General features: G+C 43.4%; 1 long non-coding RNA gene across 1 annotated transcript in view; it reads left to right on the top strand.

Annotated features, from left to right (window-relative positions):
- The window catches only part of LOC140739398 (uncharacterized), a 29,402-nt gene that overhangs the window by 2,072 nt on the left and 4,483 nt on the right, over window positions 1-22,847 (top strand). The window contains exons 2-3 of the long non-coding RNA XR_012101620.1: window positions 3,542-3,659; window positions 13,912-14,014. This is a non-coding gene — a long non-coding RNA (uncharacterized lncRNA). The remainder of the gene's footprint in view (window positions 1-3,541; window positions 3,660-13,911; window positions 14,015-22,847) is intronic.

A 22,847-nucleotide genomic window follows, 5' to 3' on the forward strand; every position in this document is an offset into this window, starting at 1 on the left:
TTCTTTACATTTTGAAAGTGACCTCATGCTGATATTTTCTTCCATACCTGTAGTAATGAGTTCAAAGGGTAATGCACAGTAGTCAGGTTTGGCAGAAACCTGTAATAGTAATCCTAAAAAAGGACCACAATTGTGGTACATCCCTTGGCCTTGGGGCATTCACCACTACTCGAATTTTCTCAGTACAATTGTGTAAATCTTGTGCATCAATAGTGTGAATGCAGTAAGTGAAACTTGGTTGAAACCACTCACAGTGGTTGTGTTGTGCTCTGAGCCAAAAATCTTCGAATATTTTTGACACTGTATTGAGATTTTGGAGAAGTTCCTTGTCATCCTTACTGATAACAATTATGTCAGGGGCCGGGGCAACCTTGCAGCACCTGGACAACAGCTTTTTGCCAGAATGCAAGTTCAAAGGTTTATTTGTCATCAAGGTATTTATTCAGTGTACAACAATGAGATTCTTCTTTTTCAGATAGCCATGAAACAAAGAAAAACCATGGAAGTCAGTTTAGAGAGAACCAACAAATCCACAAAAAATGAACGGCAACACGATCATCAATCCCCTCCCCCACATGAAACGCAACAAGAACGCTGGCCCCCAAATTACCTCTCCCCGTACTGAAATTAACAAAAACACAAATAGACTATCGACCTCCAAACCATCATCCCCCACCCCTCCACCCCCTCACATGAAATGTAACGTGAACACTGGGCCCCGAATTCCCCTCTCCTTGCCCAAATAACCTAACAAAAATGCAACAGTAATATTGACTCCTTAGACCACCCCCCCCCCCACTCTGCACAAAAAAAACCAATGAGAAAGAACGGGTGAAAACACAGAATATTAAAACCATAACTCTGAAAAAGTCCATAGTCCATAGACACAGATGCTACTCCAAAATTGAACTTATTATAGCATTGAAGTCCTTTCTGTGTGTCGATGTTGAGAAAGATTTTGGATTCTTCCATTTCTATCTCTAGGTAGGCCTCAGCTAAGTCCACTTTGCAAAAATGTTTTCCTCTAGAAAGGTTTGCAAAGATATGGTCTATCCTGAACAGAGAATATTGATCTACTTTCAGTACTGGGTTGACGATGACATTAAAATCACCACAAATCCTTACAGACCCATTTTTCTTGGCTACTGAGACTATTGGTGTTGCCCATGGGCTCCATTCAACCTTGCAAAATGTTTCTTCAGCCTCCACGTGATCCAGCTTACTGTCTACTTTATCATGGATGACATAAGGAACAGGACAGGTTTGCAAAACTTGGGTGTGTCATTTTAACTTAACTCCATTTTATTTTTGATATGTTTGCGTTTTCCGGTGCCATCCTTGAACACTGCTGAGGCCTTATCCAGTACCTTTCTCAATTTTCTTTCAGTTGAATCTGTTACAGGGATTGTGGCATACAAATGGTGGATGGATCTCCATTTAAGTTGTAGTTGTCTCAGCCATTCATGACCCCACTACGCTGGCCATCCTGCTTTTAACACTTCCAAGCCCAATGTGGATTGTTGGTTATTGTATTTCACTGTTACAAGTGTCATTTTCACGGCCCTACACCATCATCATCCTCAGACACCACACTCAGGATGGAGGAGTACCATCTCATATTCTCTCTGGGTAAGCTCCAACCTCATGGCATTAAGATCAATTTCTCTAACTTCGAGTAATTTCTTCCCTTTTCCTTCTCTCTTTTTGCTATTCCCCATTCTAAATCCCTCTCACCCCTTCTCTTCACCTGCCCATTGCCACCCCCTGGTGCCTTTTCTCCTTCCCTTTCTGTCATGGTCCACTGACCTCTCCATTCAGATTACTTCTTCAGCCCTTTATCTATTCCACCTGCCATTTCTCAGCTTCTTATTTCATCCCAACCTCCCCCCCCCCCCACCTACCTTCCCTCTCACCTGGTTCCACCTATCACCTGTCACTTACTTCTTCTGCTGCTCACCCCCAGCTTCTTATTTTGGCTTTTGCCCCTTCCTTTCCAGACCTGATGAAGGGTCTTGGCCCAAAACATCAACTGATTATTCTCCTCCATAGATGCTGCCTGAGTTCCTTTAGTAGTTTGTGTCTGTTGCTGAAGATTTCCAGCATCTACAGAATCTCATGGTTAAAATATAGTAAATGTGCTGAGACGTTTAACTGTCAACATACTGGCTGAGTTTAAATGGAAGCTCTTTTCAGCAAGGTCACTGCAAGGGGAACTGGAGTCTTGGCTGTTCTTTTTCTATACTTGATATCTCATTCTCAGCTGTTGGCAATAAGGAAAGAAAATTTCAGTTCACACTGCAGATCTTAAATGACATTTCTTGGCATAAGTGATTTGCTGCATCTGCATTTACTGTTCTGCATTTGTTAAATATACTTTGCTACATGCAGAACAAAGCTGAGGATGAAGCAACAAATTCACCATGACGCAGCAGCTGAGGGTGAGGTGGAAGATGGGATGTCCAGACCAATGCCATCTATGTACAGCACTGCAGGCTCTTACCAGGTTTTATTGATGCACCATAGAAAGTACTCTGTCTAATCACAAAACAATTTGGTACAACAACTGTTCAGCCTGTGACCACAAGAAACTGCAGAGAGTTGTAGGCACAGCTCAGCTCATTTTGGAAACCAAATTTCCCTCCATGGACTCTATACTTCTGCCTGCCTCAGTAAAGCATCCAGCATAATCAAAAACTCTACCTACCCTGGACATTTTCTCTTCTCCTGTCTCTCATTGGGCAGAAGATTAAAAATCCTGAAAGCATGTACCAACAGGATCAAGGTCAGCTTCTATCCCACCTCTTGTACAACAAGATGGACTCTTGGCCCCAAAATCTACATCATTTTGACATTGCATTTTATTATGTACCTGCACTGCACTTCTTCAACAGCTTTAACACTTTATCTGCATTGTTATTGTTTTACCATATTCTAGCTCAATGCACCGTGAAACGATTTGACCTGTATGAACAGGATGCAAGACAAACTTTTACAATATCGACACTAATACCAATATCTGTACACAGCAACCTGCTCTCCCCACTGTCTTTCCCTTCCAGTGATATCTCCCACCTGCACATCCCCACCTTTTCCCAGTTGTAATAACGGGGGTCATTGTTCCCTTTCCATAACTACCATGGTGACAGTCTTCATAAGAGTTTTAAAAAGATTAACTGTAAATCTGGTAAAATAATGCTAAAATTATATTGTCGGATGTGAGGAAATACTGCAGCATTGTTGTAGTTATTAATACCATCACTTGAATCACAAGAACAGAGTTTAAAATGTTCTGTCTTTTACAACTGTGCAGAAGAATTCAAAAGGAACTAAGCTGTTACATTGATGCTGAGCATCACATCTTTGAAAGATAAAAAAAAAGGAAAATCAATCTACTGTTGTTGAAAACATAAACTGCATTCAAAATGGTTCTGGATAACAGATTGCAACTCTAGCTACATTATCAAGCCTTTCTTTTCAGCCCCAGATGCAGAAGAGATGTACCGCATGTTTAGCCTTTACTTTCATTAATCTATCTTTAAAGGTGGGCTGGCCGGTGGTGTAGTGGCATCAGCACTGGACTTCGAGGCGGATGGTCCCGAGTTCAAATCTGGCCGGGCCAAACCTGGGCAGCAGCAGTATCTGCGTGGAAGAAGGGCATGGTAATCTACTTCCGTATCTTGCCATGAAAACCCTATGGGCAACTGCATTATCCATAGTGTCACCATGAGTTGATGACGACCTAATGGCACTCAACAACTACAACAACATCTTTCAAGGTGCAGAGTAGAGTGAGAAAACTTATGGTCTTGGGACAACCTAACAGTTGTTTAAGAACATAGGAACATAAGAAACAGCAGTACCTGCTCCACTATTCAATAAAATCATGGCTGATCTGACCATGGACTCATCTCACCTTCCTGACTTTTGCCCATAATCGTTAATTCCTCTACTATGCAAAAAATCTACCCAAACTTGTCTTAAATATATTTACTGAGGTAGCCTCTACTGCTTCATTGGGCAGAGAATTCCACAGGTTCACCACCCTCTGGGAAAAGCAGTTCCTCCTCATCTCCGTCCTAAATTTACTCCCCTGAATCTTGAGGCAATGTCCCATAGTTCTAGTCTCATCTACCATCGGAAACAACTTTCATGCCTCTGTCTTCTCTATCCCTTTTGAAATTTTATAAGCCTTTTGCAATTGTACATGCTTCTATAAGATCTCTTCTCATTCTTCTGAATTCCAGTGAGTACAGTCCCAGGCAACTCAAATTCTCCTCATCTCTGGAATCAACCTGGCAAACCTCCTCTTCACCACCTCCAAAGCCAGTATATCCTTTCTCAAATAAGGAGACCAGAACTGCATGCAGTACTCCAGGTGCAGCCTTATCAGCACACTGTACATTTGCAGCATAACCTCCCTGCTCTTAAATTCAAGCTCTCGAACAATGAAGGTCAACATTCCATTTGCCTTCTTGATAGCCTGCTGCACCTGTAAACCAACCTTTTGTTATTCATGTACAAGCGCCCCCAAGCTGTTCTGCACAGTAGCATGCTGCAAGATTTTATGATTTAAGAACAAAGTAATAATTGAATCTTCCATTTTTCTTTTCAATGAGGATTACCTCGCATTTACCAACATTGTACTCCATCTGCCAGACCCTTGCCCACTCACTTAGCCTATCTATATCTCCCTGCAGACTCTCCGTATCCTCTGCACAATTTGCTTTTCTACTCAATTTAGTGTCATCAGTAAACTTAGATATACTACACTCGGTCCCCTCTTTCAGATCATTAATGTATATCGCGAATATTTGCAGGCCCAGAACCAACCCCTGCGGCACACTGCTCACCGACCAGGGAAACACCCATGTATCTCAACTCTCTGCTTTCTATTGGTTAACCAATCCTCTACCCATGCTAATCCATCACTGCCAACTCTATGAATCCTTATCTTATGGATAAATCTTTTATGTGGCACCTTATCGAACACCTTCTAGAAACCCAAGTAAATAGATAGATAGATAGATACTTTATTCATCCCCATGGGGAAATTCAACTTTTTTTCCAATGTCCCACACACTTGTTGTAGCAAAACTAATTACATACAATACTTAACTCAGTAAAAAAAATATGATATGCATCTAAATCACTATCTCAAAAAGCATTAATAATAGCTTTTAAAAAGTTCTTAAGTCCTGGCGGTTGAATTGTAAAGCCTAATGGCATTGGGGAGTATTGACCTCTTCATCCTGTCTGAGGAGCATTGCATCGATAGTAACCTGTCGCTGAAACTGCTTCTGTGTCTCTGGATGGTGCTATGTAGAGGATGTTCAGAGTTTTCCATAATTGACCGTAGCCTACTCAGCGCCCTTCGCTCAGCTACCGATGTTAAACTCTCCAGTACTTTGCCCACGACAGAGCCCGCCTTCCTTACCAGCTTATTAAGACGTGAGGTGTCCCTCTTCTTAATGCTTCCTCCCCAACACGCCACCCCAAAGAAGAGGGCGCTCTCCACAACTGACCTATAGAACATCTTCAGCATCTCACTACAGACATTGAATGACGCCAACCTTCTAAGGAAGTACAGTCGACTCTGTGCCTTCCTGCACAAGGCATCTGTGTTGGCAGTCCAGTCTAGATTCTCATCTAACTGTACTCCCAGATACTTGTAGGTCTTAACCTGCTCCACACATTCTCCATTAATGATCACTGGCTCCATATGAGGCCTAGATCTCCTAAAGTCCACCACCATCTCCTTGGTCTTGGTGATATTGAGACGCAGGTAGTTTGAGTTGCACCATATCACAAAGTCCTGTATCAGTTTCCTATACTCCTCCTCCTGTCCATTCCTGACACACCCCACTGTGGCCGTGTCATCAGCGAACTTCTGCACATGGCAGGACTCCGAGTTATATTGGAAGTCTGATGTGTACAGGGTGAACAGGACCGGAGAGAGTACGGTTCCCTGTGGCGCTCCTGACCACCGTGTCAGACCTACAGTCTCCCAACCGCACATACTGAGGTCTATCTGTCAAGTAGTCCACTATCCAATCCACCATGTGAGAGTCTACTCCCATCTCTGTTAGTTTGTGCCTTAAGATCTTGGGCTGGATGGTGTTAAAGGCACTAGAGAAGTCAAGGAATGTAATCCTCACAGCACAACTGACCCCATCTAGGTGAGAGAGTGATTTGTGCAGCAAATACGTGATAGCATCCTCCACTCCCACCTTCTCCTTATACGCAAAATAACATCCATCTGTTCCCCTCTATCCACTGCACTCACTATATCCTCAAAGAACTCCAGTAAGTTTGTCAAACAGGATCTGTCTTTGCTGAATCAATGCTGCACCTGCCTGGTGGATTCATTTCTTTCCAGATGCCTTACTATTTAGAAACATAGAAAACCTACAGCACAATACAGGCCCTTCAGCCCACAATGCTGTGACAAACATGTACTTACTTAGAAATTCCCTAGTGTTACCCATAACCCTCTATTGTTCTAAGTTCCATGTACCTATCCAGGAGTCTCTTAAAAGACACTATCTTATCCACCTCCACCACTGTTGCCGGCAGTCCATTTTATTAATCCACCACTCTCTGCATAAAAAACTGTGCCCTCTTGTGTTAGCCATCTCAGCCCTGGGAACAAGCCTTTGACTATCCACACAATCAATGCCTCTCATCATCTTATACACCTCTATCAGGTCACCTCTCTTTTTTTAATGATTTCTTCTTTAATGACAGCTTCAAGCATTTTCCCAACTACTGATGTTAAACTAATTGGCCTATAGTTACCTGCCTTTTGCCTACATCCTATTTTGAACAGTGACATGACATTCATCTTCTTCCAGTCCTCTGGGACCTGCCCAGAGTCCAGAGAATTTTTGTAAAATATCACCAAAGCCTCTACTATAACCTGCACCATTTCCAGGGGACTTTTCTATCTTTAGGCCCACAAGTTTGCTCAGCACTACCTCTTTAGTGATAGTTATTGTGTCAAGGTCTTCACCTCCCATTACATTCATATTATCTCTCTTTGGTATGTTAGACATGTCCTCCACTGTAAAGACTGACACAAAATAGTCATTCAAAGCCTCGGCCGTTTCATTATTACTCAAGATCAATTCCCTCTTCTTGACCTCCAAGGGAACTCCGTTCACTTTAGCCACCTTTTCCCGCTTTATAAACTTTTACTCTCCATTTTTATATTTTTTGCTAGTTTTTTTTTCATAATCTATCTTCCCTTCATTTATTGCTCACTTGGTGGTTCTCTGTTCCTTTTAAAAGTTTTGCAGTCTTCCAGTTTCCCACTACGCCTGGTGATTTTGTATGCATGAGCTTTTAGTTTGATGCCTTCCTTTATTTCATTAGTTATCCAAGGCTGGCTCTCCCCACCCTTAATGTCCTTGTTTTTAACTGGAATATACTTCTGTTGGGCTCCATGAAAAATCTCTTTGAAAGTCTTCCACTGGTCCTCAACTGTCCCACCACATAAGCCTGCATTCCCAGTCTACCCTCCCCCCTCATTCCATTGTAGTCTCCCTTGTTCAGGCAGAATGCACCAGCTTTAGATCGAACTATTACACCCTCCATTTTTATGAGAAACTCAGTCATACTGTGAACACTCTTTCCAAAAGGATCCTTAACTACAAAATCGCTGATTTTACCTGTCTCATTGCACAGGACCAGAACTAAGATAACGCGTTCCTCTGTAGGTTCAGTAACATGTTCTATGAAATCTTCCTCGAGACTGCTTTGACCAACTTGATTCACCCAATCTATGCACAAGTTAATGTCCCCCATGATAACTGCTGTTCCGTTCTGGTATGCCTCAGATATTTCTCTGTTTATTGCCTGTGCCACTGTCATGTTATTATTTGGTGGCCAATAGATGACACCCACCAGTGATTTTTTTCCCTTTACTATTCCTAATATTGTTTCACTGTACATATTAAACAAATCAGGGGAGAAAACACACCCTTGTCCAACGCATCTCTTGATTTTCATAAATTGACTCACCTCTCCATCTATTCTTACAGCAGCAGTTTGTTCTCAGTACAAATTTCTGATTAGGCAGAGGTCTAAAATAAGAGATATCTTGGGAATCAAAGTCAGTGGTGAAAACATCAATAATTTCAGATATGTGGATGACACTGTGTTAATTGCAAATATGGAGGAAGAACTACAAAATTTAATTGATGAAGAAAGTGCAAAAATGGGTCTATCTATTAATTTCAAAAAGACAGAATGTATGGTGATATCCAAAAAGAAGGAGAATCCAGTCTGCAGGCCGAGAATAAACGGGGAAGACATAAAATAAGTACAGAACTTTTGCTGCTTAGGAAGCTGGGTGACATCAGATGGCAGGAGCAACATGGACATCAAAAGAAGAATAGGGATGGCAAAGGATGCCTTTACGAGAATGAAGAGTATACTGACCAACACTAAACTAGGCATGACAACCTGCCTCAGAGTACTGAAATGTTATGTTTATCCAGTTATAGACAATAGACAATAGGTGCAGAAGTAGACCATTCGGCCCTTTGAGCCTGCACCGCCATTCTGAGATCATGGCTGATCATCTACTATCAATATCCGGTTCCTGCCTTGTCCCCATATCCCTTGATTCCCCTATCCATAAGATACCTATCTAGCTCCTTCTTGAAAGCATCCAGAGAATTGGCCTCCACTGCCTTCCGAGGCAGTGCATTCCACACCACCACAACTCTCTGGGAGAAGAAGTTTTTCCTTAACTCTGTCCTAAATGACCTACCCCTTATTCTCAAACCATGCCCTCTGGTACTGGACTCTCCCAGCATCTGGAACATATTTCCTGCCTCTATCTTGTCCAATCCCTTAATAATCTTAAATGTTGCAATCAGATCGTCTCTCAATCTCCTTAACTCCAGTGTGTACAAGCCTAGTCTCTCTAACCTCTCTGCGTAAGGCAGTCCGGACATCCCAGGAATTAACCTTGTGAATCCACAGTGCACTTCCTCTACAGCCAGGATGTCCTTCCTTAACCCTGGAGACCAAAACTGTACACAGTTATGTTATATGTCTCAGAATGTTGGACAATATCTAGTACAGTAACATGAGGAAATGAATTGAAGCAGCAGAGATGTGGTTTTTGAGGAGGATGCAAAGAATATCATGGACCAAACGAATATCCAACAAGGTTGTCATGAACAGAGCAAGCACAAAAAGAGAAATAATGTATGAGATCATGAAAAGGCAACGTGACTTCATTGGACATGTGATTAGGAAAGAGGAGTTAGAACGCACGGTAATTATGGAAAAGATTGAAGGGAAGCAGGCAAGAGAAAGACAAAGACAAATGATGATGGAGACAGCAGCCAGAGAACTGGAAATGAATACCAATAAATTGATCCACTTGAACTGAAACAGGAGTGTGTGGGCCGTGGCAGTCAAAGCTCAAATTGACATAGCACCTGATGATGATGATAATGACTATTCCTAATCTCTACCCAGCTGGATTCAATATTCTGCTCCTTGGATCGTCTCTCACTATCGCCTTGATCTCATTCTTAATTAAGATCTCCCTTACCTTCCTGCCTATCCTTCTATATTACCTGATATTCTTGGATATTTAATTTCCAATCCTCTCTACCCTGCAACCATGTTTCTATATTGGCCACTAAATCACACCCCTTTATACTGATTTGTGCCACTAGTTCATTGATCTTGTTACAAATACTAGGGCGTTCCGATGGATTGCCCTTACTCCTTGTGCTTTTAAAACCTAATAATATTTGTCTCTTTTGCATTGACTTCCTTGCACTCCACTGTTACTTCTCTCTATTTTAACTTTTGCTTTTACTTTAGCTTTATCTACAATTTTCGCTTTTACTTTATCAATACTTCTTCAGTCTGTGAACCCATCCCCCGGTATTTAGTTTAAAGCCCTATCCACAGCCTAGTTACGTGATTCACCAGGATCCAGGTCCCATCATGGTTCAGGTGGAGCCTTTCCCAGTGGAAGAGTTCCCTCCTTCACCAATACTGGTGCCAATTTCTATTGAATTCAAACCCACTTCTCCCACACCAATTCTTGAGCCACACATTTAACTCACTGATCTTCTTGACCTTGTGCCAATTTGCACATGGCTCCAGTAGTAATCCGGAGATTACCATCTTTTTGGTTCTACTTTTTATTTTGTCCCGAGCTACTGCTCAAATTCCCTCGGCAGAACCCCTTTCCTCATTCTACCTATGTTGTTGAATCTCACATGGACCACAGCAACTGGATCTTTCCCTTCTCACTGTAAATTCCTCAGCAGGTCAGATAAGATGCCTCGAACCCGGGGACCAGGCAGGCACTACAGTCTTCAGGATGCTCTATTCCTGCATCGGAGAAATCTATCTATTCCCCTGACCATACTATCCCCAATTACAACTACAGTTCTCTTGTCTCCCTCCTGTTGAATGGCTCCCTCAGCTACGGTGCCACAGTCAGGTTGCTCATCCTTCCTACAGCCCCCACTCTCATCCACACAGGGAGCAAGAATCTCAGACCTGTTGGATAAGCTCAAGGACTGAGGCTCCTCCAGCATTGTCTCTTGGATCCCACGACCCACCTCACTTGCAGTCCCATCCTCTTGTCCCTGACCACAGACCAAATCTGAGGCAGCTAATCTAATGGGTGTGATTGTCTCCTGAAACAGAGCATCCAGGAAACTCTTCCCCTCTCTGATGTGCCACAGTGTTTGAAGCTCAGATTCCAGGTTATTAACATTGAGCCCAAGTTCCTCGAGCAGCCAACAGTTGCTGCTCATGTAATAATCACATTCAAGTTAGAAATTCACCTCCACTTTCAAGTTTATAAGACATAGAACATAGAAATTTACAGCATAGTACAAGCCCTTTAGCCCACAATGTTGTGCTGGGCATGTAATTTATTCTAAAATTTCCCTAGTGCATAGCCCTCTATATTTCCAAGCTCCATGTACCTTTCTAAGTGTCTCTTAAAAGACCCTGTTGTATCTGCTTCCACCACTGCCACCGGCAATGAATTCCGTGTGCCCAACACTCTGTGTGAAAAACTTAACCCTGACATTCCCTCAATACCCATTTCCAAGCACCTTACCACTAAGCCTCCTTATGTTAGCCATTTCAGCCTTGTGAAAAAGTCTCTGGCTATCCACACGATCAATGTCTCTCATCGTATTATACATATCTATCAGGTCATCTCTCATCTTTCGTTGCTCATAGGAGAAAAGGCCAAGTATACTCAACCTATTCCCATAAGGTATGCCTCCAATCCAGGCACCATCCTTGTATATTGCCTCGGTACTCTCTCTATATTACTCATATCCTTCCTGTAGTGAGGTGACCAGAACTGAACACAATACTCCAAGTGGGGTCTGACCAAAGTCTTATATAGCTATAACATTACCTCACAGCTCTTGAACTCAACCCCATAGTTGATGAATGCCAACACATCATACGCCTTTGTTGCAACACTGTCAACCTGCACAGCAACTTTAAGTGTTCTATTGACACAGACCCCAAGATCTCTCAGATCCTCCACACTGCCAAGAGTCTTACCATTGAGATTATATTCTGTTTTCAAATTGGACCTATCAAAATGAACCACTTCACACTTAACTGGGTTGAAGTCTATCTGTCACTTCTCTGCCCAATTCAGCATCCTATCAATGTCCCGCTGTAAACTCTGACAACCCTCCAGACTATTCACAACACCCCCAAGTTTTGTGTCATTAGGAAAATTACTAATCCACCCTTCTACTTCTTCGTCCAGGTCACTTACAAAATCACAAAGAGGAGGGGCCCCAGAAAAGATCCCTGCAGAACACCACTGGTCGCCAACCTCCATGTAGAATACAAATCATCTACAACCACCCTTTGCCTTCCATGGGCAAGCCAATTCTGAATCCAGAAAGCAAGCTCTCCTTGGATCCCATGCTTCCCTTTAGCTTCTGAAGAAGCCTCGCATGGGAAACCTTATCAAATGCCTCACTGAAATCCATATACACTACATCCACTGCTCTACCTTCATCAATGTGTTTTGTTACTTCCTGAAAGAATTCAATCAGGCTCGTAAGGCAAGAACTGCACTTGACAAAGCCATGCTGACTATCCCTAATCAGCTTATGTCTCTTCAAATGCTCTTAAATCCTGCCTCTCAGGATCTTCTCCAAAAACTTGCCCACCACTGAAGTCAGACTCATTGGTCTATAATTTCTTGGGTTACCTCTACTCCCTTTCTTGAACAAGGGAACAACATTTGCAACTTCCAGTCCTCTGGTACTTCTCCTGTCCCTATTGATGATGCAAAGATCATCGCAAAAGGCTCAGCAATCTCCTCCCTCGCTTCCCACAGTAAACTGAGGTATCTCATCCAGTCCCAGTGACTTTTCTAACATAATGCTTTTCAAAGCTCCAGCTCTTTCTTAAGGTCTATATGCTCAAGCGTTTTAGTCACAATTGCCAAGGTCTTTTCCCCTGGTGAATACTGAAACAAAGTATTCATAAGTACCTCTGCTACCTCCTCTGACTCCATGCACACATTTCTGCTATCACACCCGACTGGTCCTATTCTCACATGACTCATCCTCTTACTCTTCAACATACTTGTAGAATGTTTTGGGGCTTTCCTTAATCCTGCTCATGGCCTCTTCTGGCTGTCCTAATTCCATTTTTAAGCTCCTTCCTAGCTTAATTTTCCTAGCTTCCTAGTGTAATTTTCTAGAGCTCTAACAGTACCTAGTTTTTTCAACCTTTCGTAAGCTTTTCTTTTCTTCTTAACTAGATTTTCTACATTCTTTCTACACCATGGTTCTTTAACTCTACCATCCTTTCCCTACCTCAATGGAACATACATATGCAAAACTCCATGCAAATGTTCCCTGAACATTTGCCACATTTCTACCATGCATTTCCCTGAGAACATCTGCTCCCAATTCATGCTCCCAAGTTCCTGCCTAATAGCATCTTATTTCCCCCTACCCCAATTAAATGTTTTCCTAAATTGTTTGCTCATATCCCTCTCCAGGGCTATGATGAAAGAGATAGAGTTGTGATCACTACCTCCAAAATGCTCTCCGGCCGAAAGATCTGACACATGACCAGGTTCATTTCCCAATACCAGATCAAGTACAGTCTCTCCTCTAGTTGGCTTATCTACATATTGTGTCAGGAAATCTTTCTGAACACACCTAACAATCTCCACTCCATCTAAACTCCGTGCACTAAGGACATAGGAGCTGAATTAAGCCATTCAGCCCAGTGAGTCTGCTCCACATTTGCATCATGACTGATCCCAGATCCCACTCAACCCCTTACACCTGCCTTAAATATACGCACCCACTTGGCCTCCACTGCAGTCTGCGGCAGAGCATTCCACAGATTTATTACAGGCTAAAAAAAAAATTCCTCCTTACCTCTGTTCTAAAGGGTCGCCCCTCAATTTTGCCTTCTTGTTTTGGATACCCCCACCATCTCCTTTTGGAAGACAGTCTGCTTTACCCCTTTGAACTAAGGCTGACCAAGCGTGCTATTCTTTGGAATTAATTGCATATTATTTATAACAAATTTCTCTCACTTCTTTGCAAATTCATAAAATGTTCAAATCCTACTATAAATTATTTGTATCCAATTTCATCTTTATATCAAATACAAAGTGCATTGAAATAATTTTCTTCAGAACTTATTTGACATGGAAATAATATTAAATTATCATGATCCTTATTCATTTAAGAAATTGAATTTTTGAGTGTTTTATGTCCAAGAACTTTGGGTTTATGGCTCTTGCAAACATTACTTGCCATAAATTTCTGTAATGGTTTAGCATTTGAAAAGAAAGGACATGAAAGGATATGGAGAAATGTTATGGAAGATGAAAACTAACTTTCATTGCATTATCATCAGCACAGGAATGCTGGGCAGACTGGGCAATCATCCCGTGGTTTAATGAAAAGCTATATTTTCCGTTCAAAATGGAAAACAATGGAATGACCAAAGTTAAAACAAGGTAATGGTTTAGTTTTTGTGAAAATATCCCTATAAGGTTCGGGTCAAAAACAATTAAGATGGCTGAGGAACCGGACCTACATTTATTAATGAACGCAATCTAAATGCCTAGAATGATTTGAGACCTCTTATTTTCCAGTAGTCCATTGCAAATTTCTCCAAACCTCCTGTGATAATTAAAAAAATAAAATTGCTTGCAGCAGTATCATATACAATGAAACAATAAGATTCATTACAATGAAATCACTTCATAAATGCATTTATGAAATCTGTATGGAATTTGTACAAGAGAAACAGAATATGTATGGCCAAGATACTCAAGCATACTCCCTGCATTTGGATTAACTATTCTCACATCTGGGAACAAAAAATGATCACAATTAATTTAATCTGTCCTCCCTTTGCCTGGTATTCTTGTGTAAATACTTCTCATGGGAATAAAAATCAGAAATGATAATCCCAATCCAAATTCATTTTACTTGTTCACTAAAGGAATCTGGAACAGATAAAAATACTCATCCTGCCCCACATATGCAACCATATAACTTAGCGCAGATAAGGAAACTAATGCGGGAATACTTCCAAGTTTAAATATAGCTTCTAATTACATGGTGGACTTGCCTTCCAATGATTTATTTGATTTATATGATTTTCACTGAAGGTGTACAGTAATACACAGCAGCTCTTTTTGTGTAGAACTGGTTAGCTTTCATGGGTGACAAAAGATTACAAATATGTAATGACACTAGCAGATGTGTAATAAAGAGAGCATCGAAATATAATCTTTTAGGATCATTATCAGTAACACAAGACAAATACTGCAAATATCTGAGCTCTTCCACAACCCAGTCTTAAAATAGTAATCTACAGTCAATGTCAGAACCATGTAAAGGATGTCTGGACTAGAAATAGCAACCTCTTTCTAACATGCTATTCCATTACATTTACACACCAGAATCTACTGGACAACGTGGAAATTTGCCCAGGTAACTCTTGTCCACACAAAAGAGAACTGATTCAGTATAGTAATTTGCCATTTACAATAAAAGTGATGAGAAGTTTGAACAGTAGTGCCGTCCAGAGGTGCTTAGTCACCAATAACCAGCTCACTGATGCTCTGCGTAGCTTCACCTATATTCTGAATCAGTATCAGGTCGATTATCACTGCCTCTTACGTATGTGGCAGATACATTACATTCCTTGAGATTATCAAGTGAATAGAGCATAGAACATAGGATGAGGGGAGATTTGATAGAGGTGTACAAGTTATGAAGGGTATAGATCAGGTATATGCAAGCAGGCTTTTCCCACTGAAGTTGCTTGAGACCAGAACTAGAGGTCATAGATTAAAAGTGAAAGGTGAAATGCTTAATGGAACCCGAGGGCGAGCTTCTTCACTCAGAGGATAGTGAGACTGTGGAGTGAACTGCCAGTGAAAGGATTGGATACAGGTTCGATTTAAGAGAAATTTGGATTGGTACATGGATGGGAGGGCTATGATCAGGTTGACGGGACTAGGCAGAATTACAATGTGGCACAGATCAGATGGGCCAAAGGGCCAGTTTCTGTACTGAAGTGTTCTATGACTCTACAACATAAAATAGTACAGCACAGTTTGACCCTCTGGCCCATGACAATTTGCTGATTTATATAAACTTACTCCCAGATCAATCTTGACCGTTCCTCTTACACAGTCCATACTCCTCCATTTTCCTTACATCCATGTGCCTCTCTGAGGGTCTCGTCAATGTTTCTATTGTACCAACCTCTACCACACACCTCTAGGCACTTGCCTCTCTCTGTGTTTAAAAAAAATCACCTCTGACAAACCCCCCAAAGCTTTCTTCCACCCACCTTAAAAAAGATATCCTTAGGTACTGGCCATTGTTGCCCTGGGTGAAAGGTGATGGCTGTCCACTCCATTTATGCCTTTTACCTTTTATACACTTCTGTCAAATCATCTCTTATCACCCTTTGATCCAAAGAGAGAGTCGTAGCTTACTCAACCTTTCCTCATAAGACGTGTTCACTAATCTAGGCAGTATCCTATTAAAGCTCCTGTGCACCCCCTCTAAAGCTCCCATATCCTTCCTATAATGAGACGGCCAGAACTGAACACAATGCCGTGTATGGTCTAAACTGAGTTTTACAGAGATGCAACATTACCTCGTGGCTCCTAAACTCAATCCCCTAACTAATGAAGGCCAACACACCTATACCTTATCCACTTATCAACTTGCGTGGCAACTTTGAGGGATCTATGGACCTGGACCCTAAGATCCTCTGTTCTTTCACCGATAAGAATCTTCCATTGACCTCGTATTCCATCTTCAGAAGTTTGATCTTCCATTCCTCTGCCCAATACTACATCCCTAATCAAGTTCAAGTTTAATTGTTCAACCATGAATACAGCCAAATGAAACAGTGTTACTCTGGGGCCAAGGTGCAAAACACAGTACCCACAGTCATTCACAGCACAAGGCACATACAGCACACATACAATAGGAGTAAAATACAGTCACACAAAAACAATCGTCCAAATACACGAGTCCATGAATGTTGCAGCGGTATGCAGTTGAACACAATACAGTTTGTCTTCTGCCGACTGAACAGAGGGGCCGGCACCAAGTCCATCATGGATGTCGGTCCACACTGCCTCCAGGACTCCAGTGGAGTGCCCGACTCTGATCCCTCTCCTGGGCGGCTGCAGACGGGTGACACTACAGCTTGAGGCCCAGACCTTACCATAATCAAGGGCACGCAATTCCTCTCCCGTCCAAACCGGCTGTTCACCAATAAACCAATGAATTGTGCTTGTAGCATTCCACACCACCAATGTACCCAACAGGGTCTTGCGATCACAAGGAAAGTCACTAAAATGATCACTCGCTATTGGACTGCACACAGCCTCTGCACAGTGGCTCAGTTGCCTCATTGATGTAGGCCAAAGCATGAGCCGTGACACACCCAGCTCTGTCCGTTTATCTGCCAATGAGTAATTTGCTGTGGGATTGACCTGAAGTATTTTAAATTCTTAATGTCCAGTAGGATCTTGCAATTGTAACAAATACATTTAAAAAAAGACAATATCACCTTTGGTTGACCCCACAGAAGCCGCTGCATCCGAGTGCACCGTCTTCTTAGTGGAAATTAAATAATTAACTTATAGCAATCTTCTACTCTATCCACAATACTTCCAACCTTTGTGTCATCTGCTAACTTACTCCACCCCTCCACATCCTCATCCAAGGTCATTTATAAAAGTCACAAAAAGTGAAATCCCTGGAACAGATCCCTGCGGAATACCAATAGTACCACACCTGTCTACCACACATAGCTATACAAGTCCTCGGAGTGCTGTGTTCAGTCCTGGTCACCTCACTACAGGAAGGGTGTGGATATTATAGAGAGTGCAGAGAGATTTACAAGAATGTTGCCTGGATTGGAGGGCGTACCTTATGAGAGTAGGTTGAGTGTATTTGGCCTTTTCTCCTTGGAGCAATGGAGGATGAGAGGTGATTTGATCGAGGTGTACAGTATAAAATGCTGAGGGGCATTGATCGTGTTGAGAGCCAAAGGCTTTTCCCCAGGGCTGAAATGGCTAACATGAGGAGGCATAGTTTTAAGGTGCTTGGAAATAAGTATTGAGGGAATGTTAGGGGTAAGTTTTTCACACAAAGAGTGGTGGGTGTGTGGAATGTACTGCCGGCAGTGGCGGTAGAAACGGATACAATAGGGTCTTTTAAGAGCCTCTTAGATAGGTACATGGAGCTTAGGAAAATCGAGGGCTATGCGATAGGGAAATTCTAGGTAGTCTCTAGAGTAGGTTACATGGTCAGCACAACATTGTGGGCTGAAGGGCCTGTAATGTGCTGTAAATTTCTATGTTCTGTGTTCTTCTGTAGGCACGCCAGTTCTGAATCCAGGCAGCCAAGTCCTCAGTGCAACAAATGGAATAATGAGGACCCACATTGCTCACCCCCAGATATCAGAACAGTTATAATCCAAAAGTGGACCAAACATGGATAGCAAGACATGTAGAACAGCAGAAGGATCTTGCATTACATATTTATAGATCCCAGAAGGAAGGAAGACACATAAGTAAGATGGTTAAGAAAGAATACCTAATTTTTGTGTTTAGCTGTTGAGGTACTGAATTTAAGAGCAGGGAAGGGCCACCAGAACTATCTGAGCCACAGATAGAATACTGTATCTAGTTCTGGCAACAACAAAACAGGAAATATGTGGTGGAAAGTGATATATATGAGGAGAGACCACTCGGATTAAGCCGGCAGGTGGTGTAGTGGCATCAGCACTGGACTTCAAGATAAGTGGTCCCAAGTTCGAATCTGGCCGGTTGCATCCGTGCTGTGTTGAGTGTCAAGCTAGCAACTCAGCCTCGTAAAAAATTACTCCCAGGATTGAGGCATTCTCTTGTGAAAAAGAGATACTGAAGGCAGTTGTCATATTGTGAAATCATGAAAGACGTACTGTAGGGTGAACAGAAGATAGTAATTCTTATTTCAGTCCATCCTTTCCATTGCAACACAGTATGCAAAAATAGTCCTCACCAATTATGCACTGATTAGAGTAGAACACTGTAGCACAGAAAACCGGCCGGCTGGCCCATCTAATAAGACACAGGAGCAGAATTAGGCCATTCAGCCCATCGAGTCTGCTGCAGCATTCCATCATGACTGATCCCGGATCCCACTCAACCCCATCAGCTGCCTTCTTGCCTTATCCTTTGATGCTCTGAGTGATCAGGAAATGATCAACTTCTGCCTTAAATATACCCATGGACTTGGCCTCCACCGCAGTCTGTGGCAGAGGCAGTGCATTCCACAGATTTATGACTCTCTGGCAAAAAAAATGCCTCCTTACTGTTCTAAAAGGTTCCTCTTCTACTTTGAGGCTATGCCCTCTAGTTCTGGATACCCCCACCATAGGAAACATCCTCTCCACACCCACCCATCTCTGCTGAGCTATTATGTTGTCTAGTCCCATTGACTCGCACCTAGATTGTAGCCCTCCATATCCCTCCCATCCATGTACTGTCATAAGTCAGGTGTTGAATCAGGACCCAGCTGCAGGGCACAGACACTGGAGTCCCGGAAACAGGACAGTACTGGATGCAGTCTCGGCATGGGAAGCAGGACCAGGATGAGGGACTGGGAACAAGGAGCCGAGGGTGGACTCCGAGCCTGAGTCTGGACAAGGACCCAGAACCTGGATCTTGCCTCGGTCTTGGACCCACAAACCCAGGCGAGGACGTGATGAGGTTTGGCTAGGGACTTGGGGTCTTGAGGCTTGGGTCGAGGCTGGAGGCTGCAGGCTGCAGGGTCGGGGCTGGTGGCCGCGGGCGTGGGTCGGGGCTCGAGGCCGCGGGCGTGGGTCGGGGCTCGAGGCCGCGGGCGTGGGTCGGGGCTCGAGGCCGCGGGCGTGGGTCGGGGCTCGTGGCCGCGGGCGTGGGTCGGGGCTCGAGGCCGCGGGCGTGGGTCGGGGCTCGAGGCTGCAGGCCGCAGGCGTGGGTCGGGGCTCGAGGCTGCAGGCCGCAGGCGTGGGTCGGGGCTCGTGGCTGCAGGCCGCAGGCGTGGGTCGGGGCTCGAGGCTGCAGGCGTGGGTCGGGGCTGGTGGCTGCAGGCGTGGGTCGGGGCTCGAGGCCGCAGGCGTGGGTCGGGGCTCGAGGCCGCAGGCGTGGGTCGGGGCTGGTGGCCGCAGGCGTGGGTCGGGACTGGTGGCCGCAGGCGTGGTTCGGGACTGGTGGCCGCAGGCGTGGGTCGGGGCTCGAGGCCGCAGGCGTGGGTCGGGGCTGGTGGCTGCAGGCTTGGGTTGGGGCTCGAGGCTGTAGGCTGCGGTCCTGGAGCTTGGGGAACTTGGAGGCTCTAGCTAGGGGCAGACTAGGAACTGTACATCAACATGGAGCCAAGATTTATCCTCCGACAAGCTGGGACTCATCTATCACTCCACACCAAGGTGGGGTAGGACCATCTGGCGGGTAATGGCGGAACGGCCTGACCTACCCAATGGAGGCAAAGACAAGACAGATCCCCCCCGCAGGGCAACGGCAGAACGACCTGACTTACCCCATGGAGGCGAGGTCGAGGCAAGACAGATCCCCCCACAGGGCAACGGCAGAATGGCCAGACTTACCCCACAGGAGCGAGGACAGGAAGAGACAAACACCAAGGAACAACAGACAGCTCCACCTCTGCATCGGGGTAGCTCCGACTAGCCGTTACAGCCGGCAGCCTTGGCTGGCTACGGAAGCAACCAGATCCCCACCTAGCTCGGAGTGGCTGACGGCCACCCAGCTGGCCCGGGAAACAGCTGAATCCATACTGCAATGACCACTCCAACTATTACAAGCAAGGCTCCCAGAAGCCACGGTTCTCCAAAGCAGCCCCAAGGATGGCAAGAGTCCATTCTAGCCTTCCACCAGCCATCTGTGCCATGAGTCTCTTGACAAGACAACCCCCCAACCACACTCCCTACCAGGACCACTTATATTCCCAGTTCCAATATGAGCCTCAGGTGTTTCTGGTTAAGTCCAACCACAACAATGGACTGCTGGAAAACCCGGAGTCCGTGGACCGGACCACGGACTTCGGACTGAACCACCACATGTACTTATCCAAACATCCAATAAATAAAAACATACTACCAGACGAGACATGCCCAGGCACCATCCCTGATGAAGATGGCAGAGTTTGGCATCAAAATTTTGGTTATAATCGATACCTGTACCCGACAAATGATTAATTCACAATTATGTCACAACCATGAACTCTAATATAGAAAGCATCATGTCAGAGTCAGGCAGCTGAGAGGGGTCAGCAATCACGTTTGTGAGAATGCACATTCCAGCCAATCAGGGTTTACTTGTGGTTGCACTTAACTCCCTCCCTTTTGTCTCAGTCTTGACCAAAGCATAGAGACGGCAACACTCCCAGCTTTCCATTGCCCATGTTCTGGGAAAGGGGATTACAGTTTAGACGGATGCAGCAAAGTATCAAGTTACAGCTTGTGAGCCACAGTGACTGTGTTGGATTTTAGTTTGAGAGCTTTGGTCTAGCATTTATTATTTTCCTTTTGTTCTGTACAGTTCTTAACAAAGCTCAGTGAACTGTTCATTCTGCTGCTATGTCTCTCCCTCTGCACTTCGACCTTTACTGTACACCATGTCAAAATGTTGAAACGGAACCTGCATCGACCACTTCTCACCATCCTCTGAGTGAAGAGGATCCCTCTCATGTACTCCTTAAGTATTTTATCTTTCATCCTTAACCCATGACCTCCAGTTCTCATCTTACCCAACCTTAGTGGAAAAAAGCCTGCTTGCATTTACCCTATCTACACCACTCAACTTTAACACCTCTATCAAATCTCCCCTCATTTCTCCCACGCTCTTGGGAATAAAATCCTAACCTATTCAACCTTTCCCTAAAACTCAGGTCCTGAAATCCCAGCAACACACTTGTAAATTTTGTCTGTGCTCTCAATATTATTGCGATCCTTCCTGTAGGTATGGTGACCAGAACTGAACATAATACTCCAAATTAGGCCTCACCAATACCTCATATAACTTCAGCATAACATCTCAACTCCAATACTCAATATTTTGAATGTGAAATTTATCAGTTTTATTTCAGAGTTCACTGTTTGGCAGTACCACAAGGGTTAATTACAAAGGGATTGCTTATAATGTATTAATTATCCATTTACATCTTGTTTGAAAATAGTTGCGACTATTAAGAGGCAGTTACTAATTGAGATTTCCTGATCTTTAAAATTTCCTGTTCTTTATCTTGAGTTATGGTCTGGAACAGCTCTAGCAACACTTTATGACTCATCCTCAGAACTGCTCCAGTGTCATTCTGAGGCTGTGCTGACCAGTCAGATGTCCTATTTTTCAGATGCAATAGAGAGCCTATGGTAGTATTTTGAAGTGCTGGGGAGTTATCCAAGTGATCTACTGAATCAGTACTGCTGACAAAATCCAGATGGTCTGGTCATTAATACATTGCTGATGGTGAAAAGGTTGCGTGTAATTCTGCATAGCATTTCTGTTTCCTTTGTTACAATGACCACATTTCATGGAAAAAGTACTTTATTGGTTGTAGTATACTTTTGGATATCCTGAAAGGTACAAATCTTTCTTTAGTGTTATTGCACACTGCCTCTAGGCAACAAGTATTTAAAGCAAGGCATCCGATATAAGCAGTGAGCGTTGTGCCTCGGAACCGACTGAACACTCGGTGAATACATGGTGAAGAGGAACGATAGAATATATGTATTATTTAATACAAGTCCAAGGGATTATTTCAACTCACAAATCCAAAGTTTGCTTGTCTTGATTGGTGTAATACTATGCCCCTTATACTCAGAGAAAGGGATAATTAATAGAATTAAATAACTTGTCTACTCATTAAACTCTTCAATGTATAATTACTTGATATGATCATTTGGTCCTTTCCTGAAATATTAAGCACAACTTCTTACAATGCAATTGAATTTTGTGCACAGAACTTGAGTGGGATTATAGATGGGAGTATATATATATTTTCTAAAAATTCAAGTCACAGCTAGAATTTCCAGTATATTGAGATGTAATTGTAAGCATCTTCAATGCACAACCTATCATGCAGCTTTTGAAGATATTTTCTAACTTAAATAACTGTCAAGAATGCTATACCTGTCACATGACATCAAGAGATTTTACAGCAATAAAGTTTGAACATCTTGCAAACATCCAACTTAAAAACGCTAATGTATCAGGTTATGCTATCATTGAAGATGGAGCTGTTTGTTGAGTGCCTCCTCCTGTTAGCTGT

Source organism: Hemitrygon akajei, chromosome 15 (genome assembly GCF_048418815.1).
Source record: "Hemitrygon akajei chromosome 15, sHemAka1.3, whole genome shotgun sequence".
NCBI lineage: Eukaryota > Metazoa > Chordata > Chondrichthyes > Myliobatiformes > Dasyatidae > Hemitrygon > Hemitrygon akajei.